Source organism: Mycteria americana, chromosome 2 (genome assembly GCF_035582795.1).
Source record: "Mycteria americana isolate JAX WOST 10 ecotype Jacksonville Zoo and Gardens chromosome 2, USCA_MyAme_1.0, whole genome shotgun sequence".
In the NCBI taxonomy this organism is placed as follows: domain Eukaryota; kingdom Metazoa; phylum Chordata; class Aves; order Ciconiiformes; family Ciconiidae; genus Mycteria; species Mycteria americana.
In genome coordinates, this window is record NC_134366.1 from 157,992,272 (window position 1) to 158,006,826 (window position 14,555).

The 14,555-nt window shown below is 37.0% G+C and overlaps 1 protein-coding gene across 1 annotated transcript in view; it reads right to left on the reverse strand.

Moving 5' to 3' along the window:
• Positions 1-14,555, reverse strand: part of CSMD3 (CUB and Sushi multiple domains 3) — a 774,333-nt gene that overhangs the window by 674,151 nt on the left and 85,627 nt on the right. The gene's annotated exons all lie outside the window — the stretch shown is intronic.

Below are 14,555 nucleotides of genomic sequence, written 5' to 3' on the forward strand. Positions count from 1 at the left end.
TGTGGGAACATAGTACCTTTTTATAATATTTTTAATAGTATTTCATTTTGAAAAAAACTTTAACTTGTTTACATAGTGAATAATATTATTTTTCATACCTCTGACTTCTGTATTTTGGCCAATCAAGAGGTTTACTTGATTTTTCTATTTTTTTGCTTGGCATGGAGGATTTTGTGATGATTTTATATTTTTTCAAGTCTATATTTAAATATTTTTTCACTTCCTATAATCACTTGAAATCACAGAGGAAATAAAAATAATTAATAGAAACTATTACAGCCATGAGTCATTTTCACATGGTCTGCTATAACATGTTTACAATGGCACTGGGACTAGGCAAAGAATATTTTTGCAATTATTAATAATCAAATGGCTATGAGAGGTAATTACCTTGATTAGATGTCACTGTGACTTTTTCATCCAGGTTATATTTATAGAGTTGGATTATCAGGTTATATTTATAGAGTTGGATTATCAAGTACCATGCTACATAATTCCTATGAAGGCAGTAACCTAAGATATGACTTAGTTTCAAATTTAAAAAAACCTATACTTTCACTTAATTCCTGATTTTGCTATAGGAGACAACTTGTGTCAGTGGTTACAATTTGAAAATTGTGTCCTTTAGTATTTACTGTGCCTTCAAACTGTACAAATCTTTTTACAATTCATTAACAGCTACTTTCTAAATGACAACGCAAATACTACAGTATATGAACATTTGCGGTACAGAAATAGCCTGGAAGTGCAGCTGTTTTCACTCAGGACTTTGCCACTTTTGTGTATGTAGAGTTCCATTTGGGAGTTTGCATGGGTCTGCTATACCCTTTATAGCATCTATTTCTTCTCATTCCTGTAATATCTTACTTGTTGCTTATTAAAGTTTCTCTTTTTTTTTAAGAAACTGGTGTATTAAAGGCATATACCAAAGATGCTATCTATATATGCTATTTCTTCACAACATTCCTCATTTTTATACTTAGTGTTTAATAGTTAGATCATCACACTGGGCCCTTTTTATTTCACTTTTTCCAACACCCGATATTCCACCCGAAAATATGAGGTCCATTCTTTGTACATAGATGCTTGTTACTCTACAGAGGTGTTCTCATCAACAACTTTAATCACCTTGTAAAAGAGTATTAGGCATCTACAGGCTTTAGAAATAGATGTCTTTATTGGTTTCTTGCAAGCCATAGATAAGAATGAATAGCATTTATCCAAGAAAAGATTCCTTTTGTATAGTATTAAAAAAGACCTGAGGGAGATGCGGATTCTCTGTCTCAGTTAAAACGTAGTCTACTTATATAATTTTAGTGTGGCGGATGTACAGAAAGTGACTTTAAACTGTGAGCAAGAAAAGTAAATCTATTTTATCTTGAAGGAACTTCTAATGTTGTTTAAAACTGGATAAAATATACATTTCTCTGTATGCACAGTTTGTTTCATATTATAAGGAATCAATATTTAACTACCAAAATTACTTCAGTCCTTTGTAGAGATGTTATCAAGCTAAGTTTCCTATACACCTTGAAACTAGATGTGTAGTATATGTGTTTTACAATGCAAAAATGGAAGCACATTGGAGTCATGTAATTTGGTCAAGACCATACAAGAAAGTTGTATAAATCCATGACTGAATTTGTAAATCGCAATGAAAAAGACATTTTTGCATAATTACCTATGTCACTACATTTAGGTCCTGAAGACCTGCACTGACTACAAAAGAACTGACAGCAGATTTGGAGATAATTTTTTTTATGGTACTAACGCTTAGAAAGAATCTCTGGGGTTGTTGTGGTTTATCCCCAGTCAGCAATTAAGCACCACACAGCCGCTCGCTCACCCTCCCCCCCAGTGGGATGGGGGAGAGAATCAGAAGAGCAAAAGTACAAAAACTCATGGGTTGAGATAAGAACAGTTTAATAATTGGAACCAAAAGAATAATAGTAATAATAAATTGTAATGAAAAGGAAAACAACAAGACAGTGAGAGAAGAACAAAACCCAGGAAAATACAAGTGACACCACCGCTCACCACCCACTGACCGATGCCCAGCCAGTCCCCGAGCAGCGATCGCTACCCCCTGGCCAACTCCCCCAGTTTATATACTGAGCATGACGTCATATGGTATGGAATAGCCCTTTGGCCAGTTTGGATCAACTATCCTGGCTGTGCCCCCTCCCAGTTTCTTGTGCACCTGGCAGAGAATGGGAAGCTGAAAAGTCCTTGATTAATGTAAACATTACTTAGTAACAACTAAAACATCAGTGTGTTATCAATATTATTCTCATACTAAAATCCAAAACATGGCATTATACCAGCTAATAGAAGAAAATTAACTCTATCCCAGCCGAAACCAAGACAGGGGTTTTGGGGTTTTTGTTGTTGGTTTTTTTTTTTTTGGAGGAAAAGCCACTCTTCCTTGTCAGCAGATTCAGGAATTTCTAGTATACTGTTGACATTCACTTGTACTTAGGTAAAATAATATATATTTTATATTTACATAAATAATTTGGATGATAAAGTATCCACTTCAAACTGTGCAATGTAATCTATAGGAGCCACTCTTCAGTAATAAACTATTCCATTCACAATTTAAGACAAATATTAGAGAGACAGAGAGAAAAGTTCTCCAGTTCAAGCCTTATGCCTAAACATTACTTCATTCTAATAAATGTATATGTACATACACGCACACACACATACATACATATTTGCACAAACACTCATATGTTTCTTTTGGCTTTCTGCAGACATACCAGTTAAAATAGAATGATCATGCTTTTCTCCAAAAATAATAGAAATAGTCTATTCATGTAGGAACTAAACATTCAGAGTTTAGTTGCCTAATAGTGTATGGTTGTTCTAGATACATTCTGATTCAATTATCAACTTTATGATGTATGTTTATCGATATTGTCAACTGTAACAATACAAGGTGAATTTAACAACCGGTTTAAGAGTTACCTTTCTGTCATGTAAGCAAGTCTAACAGTTAGAAAACCCTGTAATAGAATGAGTCTTTCCCATAAACTATAACTGTCTGGGACAAGATTATTATTGTGAACTATCATTCTTCCTGCTTTTATAGCTGAAACATGGGTGGAAGACTAAAGGCCACAGACAGTCTGTGCTGGCATGTTGTGGTATAATGTCATACATGTGTGTTGTATATAAATGGTCTCCACAACAAAAATCCACAACTTTACTTCCTAGACTGTTTCAAATCCCCTAAAGCAATTTAGAAATGCAAAGAAAAATTAATAACTAATATTTAGCAGAGCTGGTTCTCAGAGATGACCACACCCATCTCCCTATAAAACTGGTGTATGCACTCTGCATCTGTATAATGCAAGTTACCAGCTTTTCCAAAGAAGATAATAATTCTTAGAGGCTATAAAAGAGGTTTTTCTTGCATTAAATAAGAAGTCAAGTAAACAAGTTAGTCCAATATCCATCAGCTACTTCAAAGTAACCAAACTGGCAATCTCAGTTACTCCACAGAAAGATATCCCATGGAAGGCTGATAATGAGAAAGTCTTTTGCTAAGGTCAGTTAGCAGAAAGTAACCTTCACCTTCAAATAATTACCAAAATTTTTTGGTTGGTTGGTTGGTTTCGGTTAGGTTTGGTTTTGGTTTTGGTTTTAAATCCTTACCATTTAATTTTGGATTTCCTTGCTAGCTAAATGAATGTCTACCCATTTTTTCCTAACCTGCTAAAATCTTGGCTTCTTCGCAATAATGTGAGCGTAAGTTCAAGAGACCAGTTGCACCTTGTCTGGACAAGCACTTTCTTTTATCAGTTTTAATTTTCTACCTTTCACTCTCAATGGGTATCTAGAAATTTAACATTATATCAAAATATTCCCAAGAGTATAGCACAACTGATGTGACCTGCTGTTCTTTGATCTTTGTATTTATAATCACAATGCCAAGCATTTTATTGCTTCAATCTATTTTCTTCATAAAGCAAACTTTTTAGATTGAAAAAAAGAAATCTCAGTTTAAATGTCTTGCCTGCTCAGAACCCATCTCTCAGAGCTGAATATCTATTTACCATTACATTCTGCTACATTTTTTTCAATTATCTTTTTTTCTCTTATCTACAAGCTTTGCTGTATTTATTGCTGTGTCCCTACCCATGTTCAGTCCATTTTCAACATTCTACATATCTTCTGTTTACACCTTTGCCCTATTTATTTTTTTTTCTCATGCAGTGAAAATTTACTTGTTTAGATTCATTCAGTTCTGTTATCTGTCTCATCATTTTCCACTTTGATTGCTGGTTCACTGTGCTTTCTTTTCTTTTTTAATTGCCATTGTTCCCTCCTGCAGTCTGCATTGGTCTTTGTTCTTTTTTCCTTCTGTTTCCTTATCTCTTAATTGGTCTTTGACTAGTACTTATACCTTTTTATTTTCTCTTTCTTTGTAAGGGGAGAGTGTCATCTCATTTGGTTTTATTCACTGGTCCCTAAACTCTTAAGTGAAATTCCTTCCTTTCTTCTCTTTCTGTGCAAATAGGAGAGAAAACTAGAGAACTGTGGATCAGCTGAAAGAAAAATCAATGATTCAGTGATCAGTGGTTTGAAGGTGTTTCCAAAGTGCTGAATCCTTAATTTCATCCTAATCAGCTCACAGTTTCTACTCTGGTTGCCAATTTGGGCAGAAAGCGAACAGTGATGAGAGAAGAAAAGTACATGTACTTAGGGCATAATAAACAGTCTGAGTGAAAAAAACTCAAAGAGCTACAGTGGCCTCTGATGATAACAGAAACTTTTTGAGGTTCAGTAAATGGTTCATTGTCTCCCTATCAACAACTCTTGGTCTACATCAATATCCAAAAAGACTTAAACAGGAGAGTGAAAGAGGAAGCTTTTTACATTTTCAGTTGTTAAGATTAGTTGGGAATGAAGACCTGAAAATATGAATGAAGAATGAAGAACGGGAATGAAGAATGGGAATGAAGACTGCAAATATTCCACTCTTAAAGTCTTAATAACCAAATAGTCGAAGAGATTTAGTCTCTGTGAGATTTAACCTAGAACCTCACGGAGTTGCCATTTTTTTCTTTATTTTATTAGTACTGAGTCTGCTAACTTGAGCAACCATTATAATAGTAGATGAAAGGTACAGAACTACCTTGGAGGATAACTCTAATAACAGGATTTGAAATGGCTATAATATAAGCAAAATGATAACAATACTCAGAAAGGGTCTTGATATGGTTTAAGTAAACAAGGCATTGTTCATATGAGAAAGAACTTACAAAGAACAAAAGGATACACATGCATGAAGTAAAATGGAGCTACATACAACAAAGCTTGGATTCAGAAAGCAGAATCAACACACCATCGTGGCATTTTGCCCAGACAACACATTGGCACTAGCTCTGGGCACCCTGTACTACATCTTGTAGTACAGTAGATCACCTAAAGACAAAAGAAATGGGAAAGAGCAAGTAAAACAAATTTTAAAGTCAGGAAATTCTGTAAGTGGAAACCTTGACATAGCAAAAGTGGAGGAAGAAGGAGGCAAAAGCAAGGAAAAAATGTCGGGCTTTTTTTATCTTCTGGTTTTGATGAGGGTTAATACAAGAAAGATTGGAGCACTTGCTAACAAATAACATAATAGATTACCAAAAAAAGGTAATGACTTTGGCTGGGAGATAGTAGAGGATGTAACATAGATATAAACCTTCACAAAGAATTAAGGTTAAAGTTCTAAGGACCAGAAGAAGGAAAGAGTCTGAGTCAGAAGAAGAAGATTACTGTAGCTACCAGGGTGGCATTAGGTGACATGTAACAAGCTAGAGGTTGCGCTAATGTTAACAGTATAGCCTAATTGCTGCCTGTGTGACCCAGACTTCTATCTGTTAAAAGGAGAAACACATATTCAGCATAGTTAGAATAAGAAATGCAAAAACATTAAATGAGGGCACTGGTAGTTTCTGCTATTGCCGCCATTCATTCTTTTGCTAGCCTTCCTTCATAAAATTTCTGTAAGATAATTTTGACAACTTAGTACACATAAGATGTAAATTACTTTTCTTCCACTTTAAAAGCAGCAAGTTTTATAGGCAAAATCTAGTGTTCCAGAAATATATTTTTCCCTTTTTAATATTGGGAATTGTTAGTATTTTACTTAGTGCTATTTATTTTTTAAGTAAGAACATAAAATTACTAAAGTAGCCTTGATTTTACTGTAGGGTTTTTTTGTTATTTGTTTTGTTTTGTTTTGTTTTAATTTATCCCATGCCCTGTTTTTCAATAAAATTTTAGATGTAGAAAAAAGGATGGATGATGCTAGCATTTCAGCACTGTAAAATCAAAATAATGTAAATTATTCAGAGAAAGTATACCTTAAATCTGTGACTGGTTTTGAACTAAAATACAATGTTTGATTATGTTGTCAGTAATATCTGGCACATTTACGATGGAGAGACAGGTATCTGACAATGCTATCTGGCCAGGAGCAAGCATTTACAGGGTGCTCAACTCGTCCATGTGGGTGTTCCCTTACCAGCCAGGGAAAGCACTCATCCTGCTCCTACTGTGGTCCTTTAGACCACTGAAGAAGGTCCAACTCCTATGGCATGGTCAGAGCAGCTGGTTTGGCTTCTTGTCCTGGCCTGTCCGATAGTTTTCCATGCCCTTTTCAGTTAGCATAACCTCAGCCCAGAGCCAAGCAAGCAGTCAACTCACCTGCCTGCAACCCTAACAATATTTAATAGGAATTAATATTAAGGATTTGTTGTAATTTTACGTATTTCTACTCCCAATTTTTTTCTCTGCTCTTAATTAGTTGGACCAAAGCAATTAATTTTAATTCTATAGTCAGTACCACCCATTCTAAGTGGAGTAATATCTGTTATTCCATATGCTATGGAATTAAAAAAAATAAAATATTTTGGTTTTATTTAAATTTAGTTTTGAGCTTATTCCTCTGTTATGTGATACTGATTTCTTTTTTGAGTAGTTTGCAATACCATTATCAAAGTGAGTCTGTTTGTTTAGTACCAAATTCAAATCTTTGGAAGTAGTAGGGTGAAGACAGCATACCCAGTTACATTTAATGCTAGGAACATCCTGAAATTTTAAAGATCTACTTAGTAATCTTCTGAAACTTTTTGTCTCGTCAAGTGGTTGCAGAGTAAATGTCAAAAATGTAGGCCTACTCAGGGAATCAGATGTTTTAGGAGAAAGCAATTCATCGATAGAGAAAAGGCAGTGGATGCCTCCAGTAATTTCAGTGAATTTCTCCTGTGCAGCTCAGAAGCACTGATCAGGTAACCTGTGCATTTGATTCATGTTTGCCTCAGCAGGGAATGTAGATGAAAGGATGATTCATCTTGCTTAAAAACAAGATATTAGAAAAGATGAGTATTAGCTCACCTTTTAAACACTGAGAATGTTAAAGCTTCCGTCCATTCAAATTTCCTAAGAGGAAATTAACCATAAGTAGGTAGAGAGAAGTTGTTAATTTATCCAATTAAATCTTTGGACACAGTGACCATATCAACATTTAGAAATATCTCTGCAGATACATGCTGGTCTTGCATGCTCTGAAACACAAGCAAAATACATATTTATTGTGTTCAAAAATTCCAGTTTGTGCCAGTTTGTCACACCTCCACTTCTCATGATTTTTTAGATAAACATATTCAAAGTTCTTTTCGCTTATGCAAACAAATGAATAGCTGTCACAAAATGATTATACCTTTTTGCTAACAGTGGAGCTTTCCAAACTCCCATACCATGTTTGTCCTGTTGAAGACCACACATAGTGAAATTTTCTGATGTTTTGTACCAGAATATTCTGGTAGACTTGTCATTTTCTAAATGATTTTATTTTTAACTTTAGAAAATATATAATTTTGGCTACTATAAAATTTCTTTCTGAACATAAATGTATGAAAGATTCTTTTAGTCAACACAATGAGACAGAAATATACTAGATTGAATTATACAATTTATCCCAGTACAATTGCAGCAGGTATGCATTTTTTTCTCTGTTTAAAATAGATCTGAATTTGTTTCATTGATTTCAATGCAATGTTAATTTTGTGAGGAATATTTAATGTCAAATCAATTCACTGGTTAGGTACTGGTAATTTTTGAAAACACATTCCCTTGGAACAGTTAAGAGATTGCTTGGGTATATAATCACAAGTTATTATTCCATTGTTTAAAGGTATTTCTAATATCACACTGCACATTGGGGTAACTAATTAGAGAAAAAAAAATATTTTAGAAAACTATTGAGTATGACATCTCTTGTAAAAGTAGTGTTCATTTCTAAGCACCTTACTCCTTAAAAAAAAGACAAATGCTCGTTGGTATTTAGTGATTGTATATTATGCATTATGTTCAGAAATTTCTCTAAAAAAACCCCAAGAAAACAAAATATTATCCAAGCTGTAAAGTAAAATACTTGCAAGGAAATGTCAAAATTGAGGTTGCCATTCTCTCATCCACTTACATATGTACCATATCACTGCCACTAATAGCACGGTTTAAAATTAATTGTGGTTTCCATACAGCTATTCAAGAAGTGACATGAAGAGTACCCAATGGACAACTTGTATAGTTAGTCCCATACTTTTTTTGTACAATATCTAAATCTTGCTTTAAAGGCACGTGTTAAATAATTTTCTCCCAGATTTTTCAATCATTGTCAGGACCCTGAGGAAACCGACAGACCTTCCTGGCCCTGACCAGCCTCAGCTTGGACTCCCACCCGCCACTGCCCATGGGTTCTGGGACTCCATTTCAGCCCACCCTGAGGCATCCAGACCCTGCTACAGCTCTGTCCCTGTCCCTGCCTCCTGTATGAGCCTCTCAGCCCTACTCTGTGGGGAGCTTAGCTGGCCCCGTTTCTTTTTGCTCACAGCTGGACTCCCTGGAGCGACCCTAGACCTGGTTCATCTCTTGCCATGTAGGGTGCTGTCGATGTACCCTGTTACCAGTTCCCAGCTCTGCCCACTGTGTTCAGCCCCTGCAGGATTGTGCCCTGTCGGTGGGAGCGCAGCCCAAGTGGGATCACCCTTGGCTCCTGGCTTGTGCCCCTCGTGGAGCAGCCCTCCTCCTGCCACTCCCTAATATACGGCAGGAGCTACTACAGTGAATTATTTACAAGTTATACTAAAAAATATTTTCATAACATGCAAGAGTTATCATCAGATGATTCCAATTGGCTTTTGCAAAGCAGTTGATTTATGGGATGTTTTATCAGTTCAAATCATACCTTCTGTTAACTTAATTTAAAAGTGAGATTTCTTATCACTAATGCAAACAAAACTCTTGTTTCTCAAGCTGAGCACCCAGATAATTGAAAACATGTTATTGATATGCACCTTCAAAAAGCTTGGTTGAAATGATTCATCTAGTAACAAACAAAAATTATGTGAAAGGCAGAAATTTTAAAAAAAATGGAACAGGAGTTCTATCTGGAAATGCAACACTTTGACTCAGAATAGCAGTCAGAAGTATTAGTTACTTTCCAAAATAAGGTGTGTATGAAGCTGCAATTTAAAAGTAATTGTATAAAACCAAACCCTGTTGTTTTTTGGGGTTTTTTTTGAGGGAGCTAGATGTATAAGTGTGAAAGAAAGGGTACACAAAAGTCACAAAGATGCACAAGGAGGGCAACAAGAAAGCCCTAAAAATAGACAGTATCTATGACATGACCCAGAAAGACTCCCAAGTATGAAATTTTGCTGAAAGCTTAGTTCAAATACAGTAACTAATACTATCTTCCTGCAAACAGATTTTTTTGTAGGTGATTACAAATATGATTTATGGAAAGATATTAATTTTGTTGCATGTAGTGCACAGCTTTAAACTATTCTATATTTTCTTTATTTATAGTTTGAGCCGAAGATCTAGCCTATTAAATACGCTAAATCAAGCATATACAGTAACACAAAAATGAAAGTATAATATTGACTGTACACTTTCTATAACAGCCATATCTGACATGCTTCTCTTCCATTTGTTACTGTTTAGCTGTCATTTAAGTGCCATCTGAACCAGTTAAGGCTGTTAAGCATTCACTGAAGACAGTCAAAGACTGCAAATTTCAACAAGATTCAATTCTGAGGAGAACAATTAAACAAAGAAGTACAAAAGTGGATGAGGATGGAGTCAGAGGTCATGAGCTTCACAAATAGCCCAACTGCAAAATCTTTTTCAGTCATACAGAAACTTCTTTCAATCAAAATATTGAAGTAGAAAAAGAAATAGAGTGGCCTTGTCTATCCAAGAAATTTTTCTAGCTATCCAGTTATATATTTTACAAATATACTTTTATAGTCCCCTGAAAACATTTTTGTCTGTTACAAAATTAAGGGGAGGGTGACTAGTGTAATCTGATTACACTTTCATTAATGCCACTAAGTAAAATGATAAAATCCACTGTCATGCTAAAAAGAAAGTTTCCACAAGCAGCTGTACCTCAGTAAAACTGTACTTGTTTAAGTAAAAACCTTTTGCAAAAAGGAAACTCTAGGAAACATCACCTTACTACTTGCTACTGCAATCTGAGAAAATAAACATCACCATGAAAGATTTAGTAAAGCTTTCATAATTTCACTATCACACTTTCTTAATTTAAAACCCAATTCTCCACTCACACAAATGTGTACTATTTTTCTACTGCATCCACACGCCAGCAAGATCTTGTAAGTCTTGCAAAAGTAGTCTATTTCAAGACCTATATGGAGGCTTAACTGTCTCTTCCTATTTAAGTGCTGATTTATTCTATTCTCTTCCACAGAACTCCTTATCCTTTTCCTCACCAGAATGTAGTGGCATCCTAAATTCACAATACTAAAACTTTTGAGCATGCCAGGTTTTCTTGACTTTCTCCTCAAGATATTGACATTTTAAAAATATGTATCCGAAAGCTCCAGCTTTGAAGGCTTAGTTTAATATAAAAAGAATCCTGCACACATATATCTATATATGTACATAGGTATCTATATATCTATGTGTACAGATAGATATACATAGATACGAACATACATGTGCACATAAATATATATATAAACCTCCTCGGTAGCTTGAAGAAGATATACAAAGAAACAAATTCTGCCTTTGCAAGATCTTATTTTCCTCTTCCTTCCATCCTCCTTGCTTCTTTCACCTCTTTTCTCTGATGGTCATTAAAACTGTAACTCAGTAAGAACCATAAGTTCCTAACAGTAATAATTGTTTTATCCTTTTGCACTTGTGCAGAACATTGTTTACATACTCTTTGAGATTATGATTTAAAGTGGATTCACCAATAGAAGTCTTGACTGACAGTGAGGGCCTTTTTGGGCTCCTCCATGTAAATTTTATCTTTTGAGGAGTCGGCGGAAAGGAGAAAAACTACTTGTTCTTGGTTTGTCTTGTGAAAGACAACCCTCAAATCTTTTCGGTATGGGTTCCTTCTTTCCTGTAGCTGGTATCAGAATAGCACACAAACACTCATGAAATAGGAAATACAAATGGAAACAGAAGTAGGAAGAAAAACAATTTCATTAGAGATACATTTCTCCATATCTGCTGGGCAACACCAATGGCAGCAGAGAGAGGAGCAAGAATATGTGAGAGAAACAAGTCTGCAGACACCCAGGTCAGTGAAGAAGGAGGGGGGGGAGGTGCTCCAGGCGGCGGAGCAGAGATTCCCCTGCAGCCCCTGGTGAAGACCATGGTGAGGCAGGTTGTCCCCTGCAGCCCATGCAGGTTACTGGTGGAGCAGATATCAACCTGCAAGCTGCAGAGGATGCCATGCCAAAGCAGGTGGATGCACCCAGAGGAGCGCATCCTGTGGCAAGCCTGCACTGGAGCAGGCTCCTGGCAGGACCTGCGGACCCGTGGAGAGAGGAGCCCATGGTGGAGCAGGTTTGCTGGCAGGACTTGTGACCCCATGGGGGACCCACGTTGGAGCAGTCTGTTCCTGAAGGACTGCACCCCATGGAAAGGACCCACGCTGGAGCAGTTCATGAAGAACTGCAGCCCATGGGAAGGACTCACGTTGGAGAAGTTCATGGAGGACTGTTGCCCGTGGGAGGACTGTTGCCCGTGGGAGGACTGTTCTCCATGCTGAAGCAGGGGAAGAGTGTGAGGAGTCCTCCCCATGAGGAGGAAGGAGCAGCAGAAACAACATGTGATGAACTGACCGCAACCCCCATTCCCTGTCCCCCTGTGCTTCTTGGGGGGCAAGAGGTAGAGAAAATCAGGAGTGAAGTTAAGCCTGGGAAGAAAGGAGGAGTGGGGGGAAGGTGTTTTAAGTTTTAGTTTTTATTTTCTCATTATCCTACTCTGATTTGGTCGGTAATAAATTAAATTCACTTCCACCAAGTCAAGTCTGTTTTGCCCATGACAGTAATTGCTGAGTGATCTCCCTGTCCTTATCTCCACCTGCAAGCCTTTCATTGTATTTTCTATCCCCTGTCCAGCTGAGGAGGGGGAGTGATAGAGGAGCTTTGGTGGGCACCTGGCATCCAGCCAGGGTCAATCCACTGCATTACCCATTTGACAAACAAAAGTCACATCCTACAGTGATTTGAGATGAAGAATTTTACTGTTCTAATTTCCTTCTAGTACCATGTTACATTTCCTTTGTAGTGGACAGATGCTGGATTGTTATGCAATAGTTAAAAAAAAATAAATATCATTAACAGTGAATCAACACTTGCCATATAATATTATGAAAACATGTACCTTTATTGGAGCAGCACTATGCAAAGTAAAATGAAACTGGATGTTCCCTAATTAGGAATACCTATTACACTCTTCATCCAGTGTCATAGAACCATAGAACAGTTTGGGTTGGAAGGGACCTTTAAAGATCATCTAGTTCCAACCCCCCCTGTCATGGGCAGGGACATCTTGCTCTGGATCACGTTACTCAAAGCCCCATCCCACCTGACCTTGAACATTTCCAGGGATGGGACATCAACAGCTTCTCTGGCCAAACTGTTTCAGTGTCTCACCACGCTCATTGTAAAGAATTTCTTCCTTATATCTAATGTAAATCTACCCTGTTTCAGTTTAAAACTGTTCCCCCTTGTCCTGTCGCTACAGGTCCTATTAGAAAGTCTCTCTCCATCTTTCCTATAAACGTAATACCCTTTAAGTATTGAAAGGCCACAATAAGGTCTCCCCGGAGCCTTCCCTTCTCCAAGCCTGCAGGCTTAACAGCCCCAACTATCTCAGCCTTTCTTCAGAGGAGTGGTGTTCCAGCCCTCTGACCATTTTCGTGGCCCTACTCTAGACCCACTCCAACAGGTCCATGTCTTTCTTGTTCTGGGGACCCCAGGATTGGACACAGTACTCCAGATGGGCTCTCACAAAAGGAGAGCAGAGGAGGAAAATCCCCTCCCTTGACCTGCTGGCCACACTTCTTTTGATGCAGTCCAGGATACAATTGGCTTTCTGGGCTGCAAGCACACATTGTTGGCTCATGTCCAATTTTTCATCTACCAATATCTCCAAGTCCTTCTCCGCAAGACTGCTCTCAATCCCTTCATCCTCCAGTGATACTGGGGATTGACCCAACTCAGGGGTAGGACCTTGCACTTGACCTCGTTGAACTTCATGAGGTTCTCATGGGCCCACTCCTCAAGCCTGTCAATGTCCTTCTGGATGGCATCCCATCCCTCAGGCGTCTCAACTGCACCACTGAGCTTGGTGTCATCTGCAAACTTGCTGAGAGTGCACTCAATCTCACTGTCCATGTCATTGACAAAGACATTGAATAGTATTGGTCCCAATACGGACTCCTGAGGGACACCACTTGTTACTGATCTCCATTTGAACATTAAGCCGTTGACTGCAATTCTTTGGATGTGGCCATCCAGCCAATTCCTTATCCATCAAATAGTCCACCCATCAAATCCATCTCTCTCCTATTTAGCAATAAGGATGTTGTGTGGGACTGTGTCAAAGGCCTTACAGAAGTCTAGATAGATCACAACTTGACTTACAGAAGTCAAGATAGATGATAATAAAGTTAACTAGTAAATGTATGGATAACGTATCTGTTGCTATTGCAGAATTATTATGTATCCCTCAAGCTGCAACCTTCCAGAACTCTGAAGTAGACACTGATAAAAAATATTCTGTGACCCATCACACTCTTAATTTTTCACACTCTTAATTTTTCAAACAGTTTTTTTCATTCTTGTTATCCTGTTGTGTTAGAAGATGCCCATACACAATTGCAAAAAAATTACCTATTATTTCTGTCTTAAATAAGTTATCTTTTTCTGATCTCTCTCAAAAGCCTCCTATTGCAAAGATTACAAAAGTTCCACCGCTACTAGATCATGCAAACTGAGACCTCCACAATCTCATATTCATTTTATATTCATTTATCAATGTTCATATGCTTTTAATTAATTACATTTTGTTGAGACAAATTTTATATGAGTGCTAGATTAATTTTAGCACTTACCTTACTTTAACTAGAATTAAAGCACATTTTTTTAAAGACATTTATGATTAATTAAGGAAAGTGCACCTTAAAGTCTAACTAAGAAAGAATTCATAATTTTAAAATATTA